This window comes from Sapajus apella, unplaced genomic scaffold, assembly GCF_009761245.1.
Source record: "Sapajus apella isolate SASKATOON/1434 unplaced genomic scaffold, GSC_monkey_1.0 scaffold14, whole genome shotgun sequence".
Lineage (NCBI taxonomy): Eukaryota > Metazoa > Chordata > Mammalia > Primates > Cebidae > Sapajus > Sapajus apella.
Window position 1 is genome coordinate 12897759 of NW_022436954.1, and position 18350 is coordinate 12916108.

At 42.2% G+C, this 18350-nt stretch overlaps 1 long non-coding RNA gene across 1 annotated transcript; it reads left to right on the plus strand.

The window, feature by feature from the left end:
- Positions 1-2492: 2492 nt before the first annotated feature.
- Positions 2493-12681, plus strand: LOC116554404. Its single transcript, XR_004270199.1, has 3 exons — positions 2493-2503; positions 7164-7166; positions 12529-12681. It is a non-coding gene; the product is annotated as an uncharacterized LOC116554404 (long non-coding RNA).
- Positions 12682-18350: the final 5669 nt, after the last annotated feature.

The following is an 18350-nucleotide window of genomic DNA, read 5'->3' on the forward strand; positions in this document are numbered from 1 at the left end:
AAAACAGCTGAGACTACAAACTACTAAGCACTATGCTTTACAGACAACTATCAAGGAATACAAGTTATAGCCCAAACCAGTGAGTTCCTTAGTGTTCTCAAGAAAAGATCAGAGCTATCAGAGAGAGAACTGGAACCCATCCATGGTTCTGTAACAGATCCATGCAAACAGCAGATCTTCAGAAATCCTCAGAGATTCTCCCATCTTCAGATGGCCTCCACCTAAATGAACTTCCCCTCTTCTGACCTTAATAAGCCTTCTCTCTCCTGTCATGTGAGAACACTTCTTCAGCCTAAGTACGTTCTCATTGTCATGGCAGCCCCTCATCAAAGTCTCAGCAGGAGAATTGGAGGAAGCTAATTCTCCTGCGCTTTCAATCAGGAATTATTACTGTGAATCCGGAGTTTTCCAAGGCTTCATCACACATCATGCCCCATTGTTACAGCCAACTCATTCCTTAACCATATCAGTTTGCTAGAGATGTGTGAGCCCAGCCAATGGACTCATTGAAGAGACAAGCTAGGCAAATTGTCCCTGCCAGCTTCCTTCTTGTTTTCTCTCTGCTGAGGTCTTTAAGGGCCACAATAAATAGTGTCTCTCTTTCCCATGCAAATTCTGAATGAATTAAGAGATAAGATATAGAAGCAAGGCAGATAGGGGGCAAAATATTACCTGCATCACTAATAAAACTTTTTAATGTGAAACATGATTTATACCTGTAGATGAGTGGTCTTAAAACTGAACTGCAGAATTAGACAAACTTAAAGACCAGTTTTAAGATCTACATTACAGAAGAGCAGAACTATGCTTCCAAGGAGCAAAGAAGGCAGAGCAGAACTATACAAACCCAATCTCTTACATGAAACCACTGATCACATAAGGCATTTACCCTCCAAGAGAGGGGGGTAAGAATATTATACAATAGATATCCCTCCATATGAAGGGAAACCTCATGAGTAAAGAAGCATCCCCTCTGGTGAGCTCCACAGCTAAAATCTGCTCAAATTGTTTACATTTCAAAAGGCCTGAAGTTGTCAATAAGATGGTGTTAGCACAAAAACACATTACAGGCTCTGATTTGAGGCCACCTATTTCTGGCTACTCCAGGATGCTCTAAAAGAGGTTCTGCCCTATTCCTTCTTTACTCCCAGTCATTTGACAACCGGTATACCATGGGCAGCACACAATCAGAACAGACAACCAAGCAATCAGAGCAGACACTGACCATTATGCTCTACAGGATCTTACCCTTGGTAATTTAAAAACCTACATGATGAGGATCCCAAGAGGCAAATTCGTGGGAGTATGAGAACACTGGAGAGAAGATTCACTGGCATGAGAGCCCTCCTAGGGAGCTGAAGAGGGTAGGCCCTTTGACCTTTGCTCCCTGCCTAGTGATCTCCACCTCCCATTCTGCCATAAGGACTGTGTCCTTCATACACTCATATGTTCATTGTACTACATACTATTCACAACAGCAAAGATAGAGAACCAACCTATGCCCATCAGCGATGGACTGGATAAAGAAAATGCAGTTATATACACACCAAGGAATACTACATAGCCATGAAAAGGAACAAAATCATGTCCTTTGCAGCAACATGGTTACAGCTGGAGGCCATAATCCCAAGCAAACTAACACAGGAACAGAAAACCTAATACTGCATGTTCTCACTTACGAGAGGGAGCTAAACACTGAATATATGTAGACACAAAGATAGGAACAGCAGACACTGGGGACTACTTGATGGAGGAGGTTGGGAGGAGGACATGAATTGAAAACCTATCTATTGGATACTATACTCACTATCCGGGTGATAGGATCATTTGTACAGTGACATGCAATTTGCCCATGTAACAAACCTGCAAATGTACTCCCTGAAATCAAATAAAAGTCAAGAGAAAAAAAAAAAAAAGAACTGTATCCTTCACTGGATGCCAAAGCCACAAGTCTGGCGTGTTCTACTGCCTTCAGTTGTTCTTGGCCAAAACAAAAGCCCTTAGTTCTTTGACATAGTTTTGTCAAACTAGAATTCCATATTTGCTGTAGCTACTTGTTCTCACAGTCAGATATTTTTCTTATGAATGAACAATAACACAGACTTTGTTTTCTTTTTTTTTAATTGATATGTAATGTTTATGGGGTCCATATGAGTATTTTTAACAGACATAGAATGTGTATTGATCAAGTTATAGTATGTGAGTTACCCATCACCTTGAGTATTTGTCATTTCTATATGTCGACAACATTTCAAGTCCTCTGTTCTCGCTATTTTGAAATATACAACATATTTTTGCTAGCCATAGTCACATTACTCTGCTATCAAACATTAGAACTTATTTCTTCTATCTAACTATAAATATGGATGCATTCACCAACTTGTCTTCATTTCTCTTTCCCACCCTCACATTCTTCCCTGCCTGGGGTAACCATCAGTCTATACTCTATGTTCATGACATCAAGTTCTTAGCTCCTGCATTTGAGTGAAAATATGTAGTAGTTGTTTCTCTGTGCCTGCATTATTTCACTTAACATGATGACCTCCAGTTTCATCCATGTTTCTGTAAGTGACATGATTTTGCTTTTATGGCTAAATAAAAGCATTCCATTGTATACACACCACATTTTCTTTACCATATCCATTAAGGGATACTTACATTCATTCCATATCTTTGCTATTGTGAATAGTGCTGTAATAAACATACGAGTGGAGGTATGCCTTTAATTATTCTGATTTCTCTTTTTTTTGGATAGATACACAAAAAGTAGTGGGATTGCTAGATCATATGATACTTTTATTTTTCATTTTTGGAGAAATCTTCATTATTCCAACCAACAGCATATGAGTTCCCTTTTTTCTACATACTCACCAACATCTGTTATTTTTTGTCTTTTTAATAATAGCCATTCTTGACTGGGTGCGATAGCTCATGCTTATAATTCTAGAGCTTTGGGAGGCTTAGGTGGGCTGATTGCTTGAGGCCAGGAGTTCAAGATCAGCCTGGCCAACATGATGAAACCCTGTCTCTACTAAAAATACAAAAATTAGTGGGGCATGGTGGCACATGCCTATAATCCCAGCTACTCAAGAGGCTGAGGCACAAGAATTGCATGAGCCCGGGGAGGCAGAGGTTACAGTGAGCAGAGATTTTGCCACTGCACTCCAGCCTGGGCAGTAGAATGAGACTGTGTCTCAAAAAGATAATAACGGTAATAGCCATTCTAAGTAGGGTAAAATGATATCTCATTGTGGTTTTGATTTGCATTTCCATGATGAATAGTGATGTTGATCACTAATTATCAGGGAAATGCAAATCAAAACCACAATGTGATACCACCTTACTCACTCCTGCAAGAATGGCCATAATCCAAAAATTATAAATAATAGATGTTGGCATGGGTGTGGTGAAAGGGGAACACTTATATACTGTTGGTGGAAACTAGTACAACCACTATGGAAAACAGTGTGGAGATTACTTAAAGAGCTAAAAGTAGATCTACCATTTGATCCAGCAATCTCACTCCTGGGTATTCCATTTGATCCAGCAATCTCACTCCTGGGTATTCACCCAGAGCAAATGAAGTCATTAAAAAAAAATACTTGCACACTCATGTTTATAGCAGCACAATTCACAGTCGTAAAAATATAAATCCAGCCCAAATGCCCATCAATCTATTAAAGAAAATGTAGTACACACACACACACACACACACACACACACACACACACACACCATGGAATACTACACAGCCATAAAAAGGAACAAAACAATGGCATTTGCAGCAACCTGGATGGAATTGCAGACCATTATTCTAAGTGAAGTAACTTAAGAATGAAAAAGCAAACATTGTATGATTCAACTCCTGAGTTCTCACTCATAAGGGGGAGCTATGAGGACTCAAAGGCATAAGAATGATACAATGGACTTTTGGGATTCAGACCAATAGGTGGGAGGGAGGTGAGGGTTAAAAAATATTTTATGTATATATTGAAGTCAAGTAGTGTGATGCCTCTAGCTTTCTACTTTGTGTTAAGAACTGCTTTCGCTGTTTTGACTCCTTCTTGGTTCTATATCAGTTTTAGTATTATATTTTTTATTTCTGTGAAAAATTACATTGGTATTTTTATAAAGACTGCATTCAATTTGTATATTGCTTTGGTCAATATATTCATTTTAACTACATTAATTTTTCCAGTCCTCTTTAATTTCTTTCCTCAGTGTTTTGTAGTTTTTCTTGCAGAGATCCTTTACTTCCTTGGTTAAACTGATTCCTAGGTATTTTAACTGGAGTGCAGTGGCACAATCATAGTTCACTGCAATCTCGGACTGCTGGGCTCAAGCAATCCTCCCACCACAGCCTCCCAAGTAGCTAAGACGATAGATACACACCACCACACGCAGCATAATAATTTTTTTTTTACTTTTTGTAAAGATGGGCTCTTGCTATTGCCGAGGCCAGTCTTGAACTCCCAACTTCAAGCAATCCTCCTGCCTCGACCTCCCAAGGTACTGAGATTACAGTCATATGCCACCACATCTGGCTTACTTCATCTTTTGTAGCTATTATAAATGGGACTGTCTTCTTGATTTTCTTTTCAGCTATTTCATTGTTGAAATATAGAAACACTACCAATTTTTTGTATGTTGACTTTGTATCCTGCAATTTTACTAAATTTGCTTATCATCTCTGTAAGTTTTTGGTGGAGTATTTTGCTTTTTCTAAATATAAGAGATGTCACCTGCAAAGAGGGGCAATTTGTCTTCCTCCTTTCCAATTTGGATTTGTTTGTTGGTTTTAACCTGATTTTTCTGAATAGGACTTCTAGTACTATGTTGAATAGGATGGTGAATGTGAGCATCCTTCCCTGTTCCAGTTCTTAGAGGCATGGCTTTCAACTTTTCCCCATTCTATATAATGTTAGCTGTGTGTTTGTCATATATAGCCTTTATTATTTTCCTCTGTGCCTAGTTTGTTGAAAGTTTTTATCTTGAAGGGACATTGAACTTTATCAAACGTTTGTTTGGTCAGGCACGGTGGCTCATACCTCTAATCCCAGGCCTTTGAGAGGCTGAAGCAAGAGGATTGCTTGAGGCCAGGAGTTCAAGACCAGCCTGGGCAACACAGAAAGATCCCCATCTCTATTTTTTTTAATATAATAAAATTTTTAAAAATTAATGCTTTTTCTGTGTCTATTGAGATAACCATATGGTTTTTGTCCTTCATTCTGTTCATGTGATATATCACATTTATTAATTTGCATAGGTTAAACCACATCATTTCCCTGGTATAAATCCTACTTGTAAATATTATCTTTCATCCAGCCTTAGCTCTTCTTTGTTGGGAAACTTGTTTGTCTGTTTGTTAATTTGTTTGTTTTTGAGACAGGGTCTCCCTCTGTCATCCAGGCTGGAGTGCAGTGGTGCCATCATGGCTCACTGCAACCTCAACTTCCTGAGCTCAAGCCATCTTCCCACCTCAGCCTCCCAAGTAACAGGGACTACAGGTGCCCATCACCATGCTTGGCTAATTTTTTATATTTTTTTATGAAGACAAAGTTTTGCGACATTTCCCAGGCTGATCTCAAACTCCTGGTCTCAAGTGGTTCTCCTGTCTCAGCCTTCCAAAATGCTGGGATTATAGGTATGCACCACTGCACCTGGCCAGGAAGTTTCTTTATTACTGTTTCAATCTCATTATTTATTATTGGTGTTCAGGTTTTATATTTCTTCCTGATTCAATATTGACAGGTTGAATGTTGCCAGGGATTTATCCATTTTCTCCAGGTTTCCCCATTTGGTTAGACTCATTATAGTCTCTGGTGATGTTTTGTATTTCTATGGTATCAGTTGTAATGTTTCCTTTTTCATTTCTGATTTTGTTTATGTAGATCCTCCTCCTTCTTTTCTTGGTTAATCTAGCTAGCAGTTTATCAATTTTGTTTATCTTCTCCAAGTACCAACTTTTTGTTTCATTGATCATTTGTTTTAGTTTTTTGTTGGTGGCAGTTTTTGTTGTTGTTGTTGCTTTTTTTTTTTTTTTTTTTGTCTTTACTTTGTTTACTTCTGCTCTAATCTTTATCATTCATTTCCTTCTGCTAATTTTGGGCTTGGATTTTTTTCTTGCTTTTCTAGTTCCTTAAGATATATCATTAGATTGTTTATTTGAAATTTTTCTGCTTTTTTGATACAGGCGTTCATTAATATAAACTTCTCCCTTAGTTTCATTCTTCTACATGTGAGTATTCAGTTTTCCTATCAGCATTTATTGAAGAGACTATTCTTTCCCCAATGTATCTTCTTGGCACTTTTGTTAAAAACGAGTTCACTCTAGATGTATGAATTTGGTCTATGTGTCTGTTTTTATGCCAGTACTATGCTGTTTTGGTTACTGTAACTCTATAGTATAATTTGAAGTTGAGTCATGTGATTCCTCCAGTTTTGTTCTTTTTGCTGAGGATAGCTTTGGCTCTTCCGGGTCTTTTGTGTTTCCATATAAATTTTAGGATTGTATTTTCTATTTCTGTGAAGAATGTCATTGTCATGTTGATAGGGATTACATTGAATCTTTAGATTGATTTAGGTAGTATGGACACTTTAACAATAATATTTATTCCAATGCATGAACACAAAATCTCTATTTGTGTGTGTGTGTGTGTGTGTGTCCTCTTCAATTTCTTTCTCCAATGTTTTATAGTTTTCATTGTAGAGAAATTTCACTTTTTTGATTAATTCCTAAGTATTTAATTTTATTTGTAGCTATGATAAATTGGAATACTTTCTTGATTTCTTTTTCAGATTGTTTGCTGTTGGCATATAGAAATACTAATGATTTTTACATGTTGATTTGTATCCTGCAACTACTGAATTTGTTTATCCATTCTAATAGGTTTTTGGTAGAGTCTTTAGATTTTTCCAAATATAAGATCATATCATCTATATACAGGGATGATTTGACTTCTTCCTTTCCAATTTGGATGCCCTGTATTTCTTTTTCTTCTCTGATTGCTCTAGCTAAGACTTCCAATACTATACTGATTAACAGTGGTGAAAGTGGGCATCCTTGTGGTATTCCAGATCTCAGGGGAAAGGCTTTCAGTTTTTCCCTATTAAATATGATGCTACCTATGTGTCTGCCTTTTATGGCTTTTATTACGTTGAAGTGTGTTTCTTCTATATCCACTTCTTTAGAGTTTTTATTATGAAGGGATGTTGGATTTTATCAAATGCTTTTTCAGCACCAATTAAAATGATCCTATGATTTTTGTCCTTCATTCTGTTGATATGATGTATGATTGATCTGCATATGTTGAACCATCCTTATATAGTTGCCATATTATTTCTTTGGCTATAAACAGCATCAGTAGTATCCATGATTTCCTTGGTGGCATAGGGTACAGTTATTAGTGGAGGCTGTGGTAGATAGTGGGACAGTCAAGTATATCAGAGTTTGGGTTCCAGTGGTAGCAGCAGTGGGCTGAGTATGTCTGTCCTTGGGCCCCATGACAGTACATGACTGGGACACAAGATAGGTCACAGTTGGGGCCCCAGTGGTGGCAGCAATGGGCTGAGCATGTCTGTCATTGGGCTGCAGGAAAGTGTATGCTGGCTCCAGTGTCAGTGGGCCCAGGAGGGCCAATCTTTGGGCAATCAGGTGACTTATTGGGGTACTAGCAGCAGTGGTCCCGGGTAGTAGCAGCAATGTGCTGGGCAAGTGGATGGGTTGTTGGGCCCCTGGGCAGCCAGCATGACATGCACAATGACAATAGCAGTGGTAAGACAATCCTCTGGTCCGAAATGGTCTGTACTGGTGTTGGCGGTGGCTACAATGGGTTGCATAGGCTGGTCTCGGGGCCTTCAGGTGATATGTGTCAGCTATGGTGATAGCAGCTGAGTAGAGAGTTCAGGTGCCAATGGTGGTAGCCTAGGCTGGACAATTTACTGGCCCCCAGGCTATGTTGTCTGGCAAAAGAGGTAGGGGTTAAGCCAGGCCAGACAGACTTGTCCTTAAGCTCTGTCTGGCTGGAATGCAGGCAAGGCTGTGGTAGGTAGGAGCAGGACAATCTTTAGATCACTGGCAGAATGCTCAAGTGGGGAGCAGCAGCAGCCGCACTGCTGCTCTGCCACTGGAGAGGGCATGCTGTCTTCAGTGGTGGGCAGCCTAGGCTGGCAGCTGGGGAACACATGTGCTGCTTGCACCACAACCCAGCTGGAGTAAATGGTACCCTGCTCGGCCGGGCGTGGTGGCTCATGCCTGATATCCCAGAACTTTGGGAGGCCAAAGTTGCTGGATCATGAGATCAGGAGATCGAGATCATCCTGGCTAACATGGTGAAACCCCGTCTCTACTCAAAATACAAAAAATTAGCTGGGTGTGGTGGCACGCACCTGTAATCCCAGCTGAGGCAGAAGAATTGCTCGAACCGGGAGGCAGAGGGTGCAGTGAGCCAAGATCACACCACTGCACTCCAGCCTGGGTGACAGAGCGAGACTCCAACTCAGATAAATAAATAAATGGTACCTTTCTCATTCCTCAGCTCCAACAGCAGTAGTCAACACTTTGCTTGTACCTCAGCCCCTGGTGTGGTAGCTTTCTCACCTAAGCCCCAGGGGCCACGTCAGGCCCCTGGACTCCAGGACAGTGTGCAATCTATTGGGGGCGGTGCTCTAAAATGGCAACTTGCTGAAGCTTCTTAGATTTCAGAAAGCGTGCGGGACCCAGTGCAAGCTCCCTCCCTGAGGTACTGCCATCACACAATCTCACCAGCACCTCCCTGTGTTCATTTCAGGGCCTTGTGAGGGTCAAGGGTCTCTCCCACGGCTAGGATTTCAGGAGTCTTCATTTGGAATGTGGACTACCTTTTCCTGTATTGGGAACCTCTCTCAGCTCCCAGCCAATCTTACCAAACAGAGATCTCAGGATTCCTTCTTTGCCTGGGGTATTTCCTGTCACTTTTCTGTTGAATTCCAGTGCTCTCTCCTGGGTAATCTAATCAAAGTGTGATTATCTGCTCTCTGTTTTGGTTCTTCTTAGCGGAGGAGGCAAACATAAAATGCCTCTAGTCAGCCATCTTGAGGCGGTCATCTGTTTTCGTTTATTTCATTTCCTCTGTGTGGATTATTAGTTCAGTAAATTGAGAGAAATCAGTAAAGCCCCATCTTCTGACAATTACCCAAGAAGTCTCTCTCAAAGCACCACATATTCACCAAGCAGAACCATCCCTAACTGGGTGTATTCATTTTTTATGGCTGCTATAACAAACTAACATAAACTGTGTGGCTTAAAACAAAAGAAATGTATTCTCTTGCAGTTCTTGAGGCCAGAAGCCTGGAACCAAGATGTGGCAGGACCATGCTCCCTCTGTATCCTCTAAAGGAGCATCCTTCCTTGCCTCCGACAGCTTCTGGAAGCCCCAGACATTCCTTGACTTATGGCAGCCTAACTCCTATCTCTGCTTTCAGCTTCACATGGCCATCTTCCCTCATCTGTCTCTTCCCATGATGCTGTCCTCCTATATCTCTGTTTTCTTTTCTCTTTTTTTTTTTTTTTTTTTTGAGACAATCTCACTCTGTCACCCAGGCTGGAGTGCAATGGCACAATATTGGCTCAACCTCCACCTCCTTTGTTCAAGAAATTCTCCTGCCTCAGCCTCTAGAGTAGCTGGGATTATAAGTGCCTGCCACCATGCCAGGCTGATTTTTGTATCTTACATAGAGACAGGGTTTTACCATGTTGGCCAGACCAGTCTTGAACTCTTGACTTCAAGTGATTGGCCCACCCTGGCCTCCCAAAGTGCTGGATTTATAAGAAAAGAAAACTGGCCCGGAGCAGTGAGCCGCTGTGCCTGGCCAGTTTTCTTTTCTTATAATGACATCAATCATGTTAGAGTAGGGTTCACCCTAATCAAGTGTGACCTCACATTAACTTGATTAAATCTGCAAAGATCCTGCTTCCAAATAAGTTCACAGTCACTGGTACCAGGGGTTAGGATTTCAGTATATCTTTTTGGAAGCTACAATTCAACACACAACACAGAGAAATTACTGCTCTGCTGAGTCACTGCACATTCTAATGACTCAAGGCATCTGATTTCCTGTGTCTTAGGCCTAGGGGACTAGCACTGTTGGAGTCTTTGCTTCCAAATATGACCCACACTGATCCTTTCAATTATTCCTTTTCTGAGGCAACAGACCAGGCCTCCAATACCACTGCAGATGCTGGTTCCCTATAGAACAGAAAATTCAGGAACAGAAAATGATTCTAACAACATAGTAAGGATACAACAATTACTAGAACAGGCTGAGTTCTTTTTTTTTTTTTTTCTCAGATGGAATCTCGCTCTATCACCCAGGATATAGTGCAGGGTTCACTGCAACCTCCATCTCCCAGTTCAAGCAATTCTCCTGCCTCAGCCTCTTCAGTAGCTGGGACTAAGGTGTGTGCCACCATACCCGGCTAATTTTTTTGTATTTCTACTAGAGACAGGGTTTCACCATGTTGGCCAGGCTGGTCTTGAAATCCTGACCTCAGACGATCCACCCACCTCGGCCTCCCAAAGTGCTGGGATTACAGGCGTGAGCCACTGTGCCTGGTCAGACTGAGTTCTAATTCCACTTTTCTTATGTACTAGCTTTGTGACCTTAGATAAGTTGATCATCTCATTAAATATAAATGGACACAATATTTAAACACAAGGTATGTATGAGGTTTAAACAGCTGCTTTAAAAATGAGTTAACATGTGGCTCATACCAGGTGTTCAGTTCTTGGTAATTTTTCTCCCTCTTCCCATTATACTGCCTGTCCTGAGGATATTTAAAAAGCTTTGGGTACTGACCCTAACTCTAGGGTACATGCATATCTTATTTGTTCTCTCTGCAGTGACATGCACACCATGGTGGAGAACCACACCCAAGTCACCTGGTTCCGCCTGCTGGGACTTACAGAGCAGGAGGACCTCAAAGGCATCCTCTTTGTGCTCTTTCTGTTCATATATTCAGTCACTGTCGTGGGCAACCTGGGAATGATCACCCTGATCCATGCAGACCCACAGCTCCACACACCCATGTACTTCTTCCTAAGCATCCTCTCTTTCATAGACTCCTCCTTTCCCACGGTGGACACCCCCAGGCTGCTGGAGAGCTTCCTTGTCTCAAGCCAATCCATCTCCTTTGCAGGCTGTGTGGTCCAGATGGCCCTCATGACCCTCCCTGGTACTGCTGAGTGTCTGCTCCTAGCCATCATGGCCTATGACCGATTCACTGCCATCTGCCACCCTCTCCTCTATCACACTATTATGTCCCAACATCTGTGTGTGCTGCTGGTGGTGACCTCCTATACTGTTTCGGCTGCCATTTCAGCTTTGCTCTCTGGGTGCATCTTTAAGCTTTCCTACTGTGGCCCCAATGTTTCTGTGACATCCCCGCTGTGCTCTATCTTGCCTGTGCAGATACTACTGAGGTTGAGACCATTATCTTCTCATCTTGTGCCTTGCTTATCCTCTTTACCATCACCTTTATCCTAGTCTCCTATGCCGACATCCTGGTGACCATTTGCAGGATGCGCTCCCTGGAGGCCCAGAGCAAAATTCTCTCCACCTGTGCCTCCCACCTCAGCATCATTTGCCTCTTTTATGGCCGTCACCTTCATGTATGCTCAGCCAAGCTCTCATAAGTCCATGGAACAAAACAACAAGGTCATCTCTGTCTTCTACACTGTGGTCATCCCCATGCTGAACCCTCTGATCTACAGCCTGAGGAATAAAGAGGTAAAATATGCTTTGAAGAGGAGATGCCTTTGCAAGCTATCTTCATAACCAAGTATGGAGCACTGAGCATCCTATCCCAAGCATAACATGGTAGCCACAATATAAAGCATGGATAATATTAACACTTAGATAGAGCAAAGTATGTGCTATCAATACTTTAAACACTTAACATATTATCAGCCCATTTAATCCTCAAAACAAGTGTTTGAAATGGGCACTATTATTATCCCTTAGGAGTCTGGGGCACAGAGAAACTGAGTAACTTGCCCAAAATCACACAGCTGATAAGAGGCAGTCTGGTTCCCGAGACTATATTTTCAACCAATGCACTGTACTGACTTTTTCTGATGACCACATCTCAAAAAGGGACAATGGCAGCATTCCTTAAAGATATCATAAGGAAACCCGGATCATGGCATTATAAAGTGGGATGGGAGTGACCACGGGGTTTGGAGCCTGTGCACCCACACCTCAGTTCACCTTGCCTCTGAATGACTCCTCTTGGCATCTGTGTTGAGTCAGTCACCTAGACCCTGACCCCCCATTTTCCCAAGTGAAAACTAGACAGTAACACCCATCTCAACTGATTATTATTAGGCCTCCATAAGGGGTATAGGGGTTCCCACAGAGTCTGGCACAAACAACTGTTCACAAACTGTTGGTTTCCTCACTTCCCTGGGGAAACCACTCCATAGGATAACATGTTCTTATACATCAATGTTTTTTAAGGGTAAGAGCATACTACATTGTATATTAGTCCAGTTTCATACTGCTATAAAGAAATACCCAAGACTGCGTAATTTATAAAGAAAAAGAGATTTAGTGGACTCACTGTTCCACATAGCTAGAGACGCCTCACAACCCTGGCAGAAGGTAAAGGAGGAGCAAAGGCACGTCTTACATGATGGCAGGCAAGAAAGCAGGGGAACTGCCCCTTATAAAACCATTAGATCTCATGAGACTTATTCACTACCACAAAACAGCATGGGAAAACCCACCCCATGATTTAATTACCTCCCACTGGGTCCCTCCCATGACACGTGGAGATTATGGGAGCTACAGCTGAAGATGAGATTTGGGTGGGGACACAGTCAAACCATATCACATAGCTATGATATTTAAATAATATTTTGGCTAGATGAGGTGGCTCACGTCTATAATCCCAGGACTTTGGGAGGCTGAGGGGGGCAGATCACCTGAGGTTAGGAGTTAGAGACCAGCCTGGGCAACATAGAGAATTCTTGTCTCTACTAAAAATACAAAAAATGAGCTGGGCCTGGTGGTGCATGTTTGTAATCCCAGCTACTCAGGAGGCTAAGGCATTAGAATCGCTTGAACCTAGGAGGTAGATATTACAGTAAGCTGCACTGCACTCTAGCCTGGGCAACAGAGCAAGACACTGCCTCTAAATAAATAAATCAATTTCATTGAACCATGAGAACGTTCTTTCTTTTCCAATCTTTTTTTAGCTCTTCTAATATTTTTAAAGTTGAAGTCTCTGTTTGATACTAGTTTGACTTTAAGCCTTCCCTAATTGTGTCTCCTTTTTAACAGAGACAAAGTTTTAGCACTTAACAGTAATTAGCTAGTATTTAATAATGTTATATTGCTTTCCTTTCTATTTTATGTTGCTTTTATGATTCTAACTAAAAGGTTTTAAATAAACAACTAAGTTAGAAAAATTTTTTAGTTTAAAATCTAAGTTAGAAAAATCAAAATACATGTGATACACAGGGCAAAGGAGGTAAACAAATGACTTTAGGAACATTTATGTAGATAACTCATGTTTTTCTTTTGAGACGGAGTTTGGCTCTGTCACCCAGACTGGAGTGCATTGGCACGGTCTTGACTCACTACAACCTCCACCTCCCAGGTTCAAGCAATGCTCCTGCCTCAGCCTCCCAAGTAGTTGGGATTACAGGTGCCCACCACCACACCTAACTAATTTTTTTTAGTAGAGACGGGGTTTCACCATGTTGGCCAAGCTGGTCTCGAATTCCTGACCTCGTGATCCACCCACCTTGGCCTCCCAAAGTGCTGGGATTACAGATGTTAGCCACCATGCCTGGCCAATTCATGTGTTTCAAAACATTTTCATGTTCATTATTTTATTTGATCTTCACCAAATGCTGTAAGATAAATAAGCTAGGTATTATTACTTCGATTTTACAAATTAAAAAAAAAAATCTGAGAGGTTTACTTGATTATCTCTAAGTCTCAATGGAAGGCCATACAATAGCTTAGAACAGAAAACCCAGGGCTTCTAATTGTGATGGAACCCCCTGCACACAGTTCTCAACTTCCTTTCAGGAAAAAATGAAAGTTCTTGATCTTCTCTTATTATGGACTGAATTGTGTCTCCCCAAATTTATGTTAAAACCCTAACCTCCACCACCATCCCTCAGAATGTGATGGTATTTAGAGATAATGCCTTTAAATGGGTGATTAAGTTAAAATGAGGCCTTTAGGGTGGGCCCTAGTCCAATCTGACTGGTGTTCTTGTAAGAAGAGAAAATTTGGACACCAAAGAGATGCTAGAGGTGTGCACAGAAGAAAGACCATGTGAGGATGCAATGGAGGGGGCAGCTGCAAGTCAAGGAGAAAGGATGCAGAAGAAACCAGCCCTGCCAGCACCTTGCTCTTGGATCCACTTCCAGCTTCCAGGACTGTGAGAAAATAGATTGCTGTGGTTTGAGCCACCCAGTCTGTTGCATTTTGTCATAGCAGCCTGAGCTGACTAATGCAGCTTCCATTCTCAAGGCTGCCTCTTGGCCCAATGTTGCTGCTAAAGCACTAGCCATCATTTCAATGTTTGAAGAAAAAAGGTGGAGGAATGAGAAAAGAATGCCAGCTGCTTGCTCCCTTTGGTAGCTGCCATGGTGAGAATGTCCACCCCACCCCCACCAAAAAGAATGTTGAAATTTGTCATTGTGATATTATTAAGGGGCGGGACTGTATAAGGTGATTAGGCCATGAGGCTTGCTTTCTTTCTTTTCCTTTTTTTTTTTTTTTTTTTTTTTTCATGGAGGCACCCACCACTACATCTGGCTAACTTTGTATTTTTAGTAGAGATGGGGTTTAGTAGAGATAGGGTTTCACACTGTTGGCTAGGTTGGTCTCAAACTCCTGACCTCACCTGATTCTCCTGCCTCAGCCTCCCAAAGTGCTGGGATTACAGGTGTGAGGCACCATGCCTGGCCACAGAAATTTATTTCTCACAGTTATGGAAGCTGGGAGGTCCAGGACAAAAGGGCCTGCATTTTGGCATGGTCTTGCTGCATGGCAGCTTCAGTGGTTCACACCTTCTCACTGTGTCCTCATATGGTAAAAGGGAAAAGGGAACTCTGGGTTTGTTTTTGTTTCTTGTGGGGGTTTTTTGTTGTTTTATTTTTGAGACAGGGTCTCGCTCTGTCGCCCAGGCTAGAGTGCAGTGGCACAATCTCGGCTCACTGCAACCTCCGCCTCCCAGGTTCAAGCAATTCTCCTGCCTCAGGCTCCTAAGTAGCTGGGATTATAGGCATGTGCTACCATGCCTGGCTAATTTTTTTTAATAAGGGCACTAATACCATTCGTGAAGACTCTACCCTCATGACCTAATCACTTCCCAAAGGCCCCACCTCCTAATAACATCAATTTATGGAGTTAGGATTTTAACATGAAAATTTGGGGGGGGGGTCACTAACATTTAGACCTTAGCAAAATCACATTTTAAAATTTAATATTCCCAGTTTCTCTAGGAAGGAAAGATGAAAGTGATCACTAGTCTTATTCTCGGCCATATTCATCTGGTGCTGAGTTACAGCTACTATTTTAGACAGGCAGGCTCTCCAGTTCTCCCTCAACCCAGTTTTCCCCACCACTCATTATTAAAGAGGTCTGTTGCCTTTTTTATCACACCAAGTTTTTTGCTTACAGTAGACAACCTGTCCTATCCTGAGCAGGTCATGCAGTTAACATACTTCTTTTGCTGGCATCTTCCCCAGTGCCTGAAATGTGCCTCTCCCATTCCTTCCATCAGAGGCATGTGAACCACAGCAACTCCATCTTGAATAGGAGCTGTATAAAATAAGGCTGAAACCTACTGGGCTGCATTTCCAGACAGTTAAGGCATTCTAAATCACAGGATGAGATAGGAGATCAGCACAAAATACAGATCATAAAGACTTTGCTGATAAAACCGGTTGCAGTAGGCTGGGTGCGGTGGCTCATGCCTGTAATCCCAGCACTTTGGGAGGCTGAGGCAGGTGGATTACAAGGTCAAGAGATTGAGACCATCCTGGTCAACATGGTGAAACCCCGTCTCTACTAAAAATACAAAAAATTAGCTGGGCATGGTGGCGCATGCCTGTAATCCCAGCTACTCAGGAGGCTGGGGCAGGAGAATTGCCTGAACCCAGGAGGCGGAGGTTGCGGTGAGCCGAGATTGCGCCATTGCACTCCAGCCTGGGTAACAAGAGCGAAACTCCATTTCAAAAAAAAAAAAACCCGGTTGCAGTAAAGGAGCTGGTCAAAACCTAAGAAGACCAAAATGGTGACAAGAGTGACCTCTGCTCATTCTCACTGCTACACGCCCACCAGCACCATGACAGTTTACAAATGCCCTGGTAATGTCAAGAAGTTACCATATATGGTCTAAAAAGGGGAAGCATGAATAATCCACCCCTTATTTAACATATTATCCAAAAATAAGCATAAAAACGGGCAACCAGCAGCCCTGGGTGTTGCTTTGTCTATGGAATAGCTATTCTTTCATTGCTTTACTTTCTTAATAAACTTACTTTCACTTTGCACTGCAGACTTGCCCTAAATTCTTCTTGTGCGAGATCCAAGAACCCTCTATTGGGATCTGGATCGAGACCCGTTTCCTGTAACATATTTCTGGTAACCACAAAAGGGACTATAGTGCAGAAACCCCGACCCAAAGGCTAACTTTGGGTAAGTGGTGGGGTCTGGTAACATCTTTCTCATGAACCACAAAAGGGACAATACTGAGAAGACCCCAACCCAAGGAAATAGACTGCAGCACTGATGGGACAACATTGGGTAAGTGGTGGGTACCCGGGTAAAGAATGGGACTGGGTTAGAGGCCCAATCTAGGTGAGTTAGAATCTCTCCTAAGACAGAGTGGGTTAGAGGACCCTCTTAATAAAAGGCAAGACCACTTGACCAAACGTGCGTTAGAGCCCCAACGTAGGAGGGCTAGATTCCCATCTAAGATTTAGGGGGGTTGAGGCCCCTCTCAGTAAAGACCCTCTCAGCTAAGAATAGGTTTGGCATTATGGGATGTTAACTGCTATTCTCTTTGGATTAATCTGCCTTACACTCTTTGCTGATGGCTGTGGACGACAGGGTTAGGCATATACAGGATGATGAGACCTGGGGAGCTTTTTCCTCCCTAAAAGGGGAAACTTGAGAGCTGATGGAAAAGATACCTTTGCCACTGAGAAGCAGCTGCCTGAACTTTTCAGTGTCGCTGCAATGGTTGGTTCTTTCTCTGGCCTCCCTGATTATTTTGTCTTCCCTACCCTGCCACAGGCAATGCTTTTCCCTCTCTCCTTTCCCTTTCTTAGGTTTTCTACTACTCAGGGCAACCATCTTGCCCAGAGACCATGTGTTGTAACTCCAAGTCAGAGGTTGGATTAAAGATGACGGGGCCCATATACGTGCAAAGTTAAGTCTTGCCAGTTTGATATTGGATGCTAAGCAGAGTGGTTAATGTCTGTGTTTTACCACAAGTATTTTTCTCTGTCCAGAACCAAAAAAATAATTTTCCTTTATGATGCGGCTTAGCCCCCAGGGTGATGGTGCCACAAGATGGATCACTAGGGCATTTCAGGGAAAGGGAACCCAGAGGCCTGGCATGCCAGCAAAAGGATAAGAATCTCTTGCCAGTCAGATTTCTGGCTTCTCTTCTCTCTGTGCAACAGGTTGAATGAACAATTTTTAAAAAATCAGTGTTTATCTCCTCTGTAAAGTTTTGATTAATGTGAAAAAGAATTCTAAGGCTGATTTTAAGCTGGTGTATTCTCTGCTATGAATTTGTTTTTCTGTGTTGAGGTATACTTTAGGATAAAACATGGGCTTAGAACACTTGTAAGCCTGCTTTTCAAGATGACCCAGCAAACTGGTTAGTCACAAACTTGGCTGCAGGTCCCTGAAACAATCAAAATCTGGAAGAAGTCTCCACCTTGTTTTATGTCCCTGAGAGCTGGACTTTTTTTTTTTTTTTTTTTTTTTGAGAAGGAATCTCCTTCTCCCAGCCTGGAGTGCAATGGCATGGCATGATCTCAGGTTACTGCAACCTCTGCCTCCCAAGTTCAAGCAATTCTCCTGTCTCAGCCTCCCCAGTAGCTAGGATTACAGGTGTGTGCCACCATGCTCAGATAATTTTGTATTTTTAGTAGAGACAGGGTTTCACCCTGTTGGTCAGGCTGGTCTCAAACTCCCAACCTCAGGTGATCCACCTGCCTTGGCCTCCCAAAGTGCTGGGATTATAGGCATGAGCCACTATGCCCCACTGGGAGTTTGACCTTTTAATCACATGGCAGTACTTTCTTTTGGTCTCCGACATCAGGGAACAGTAA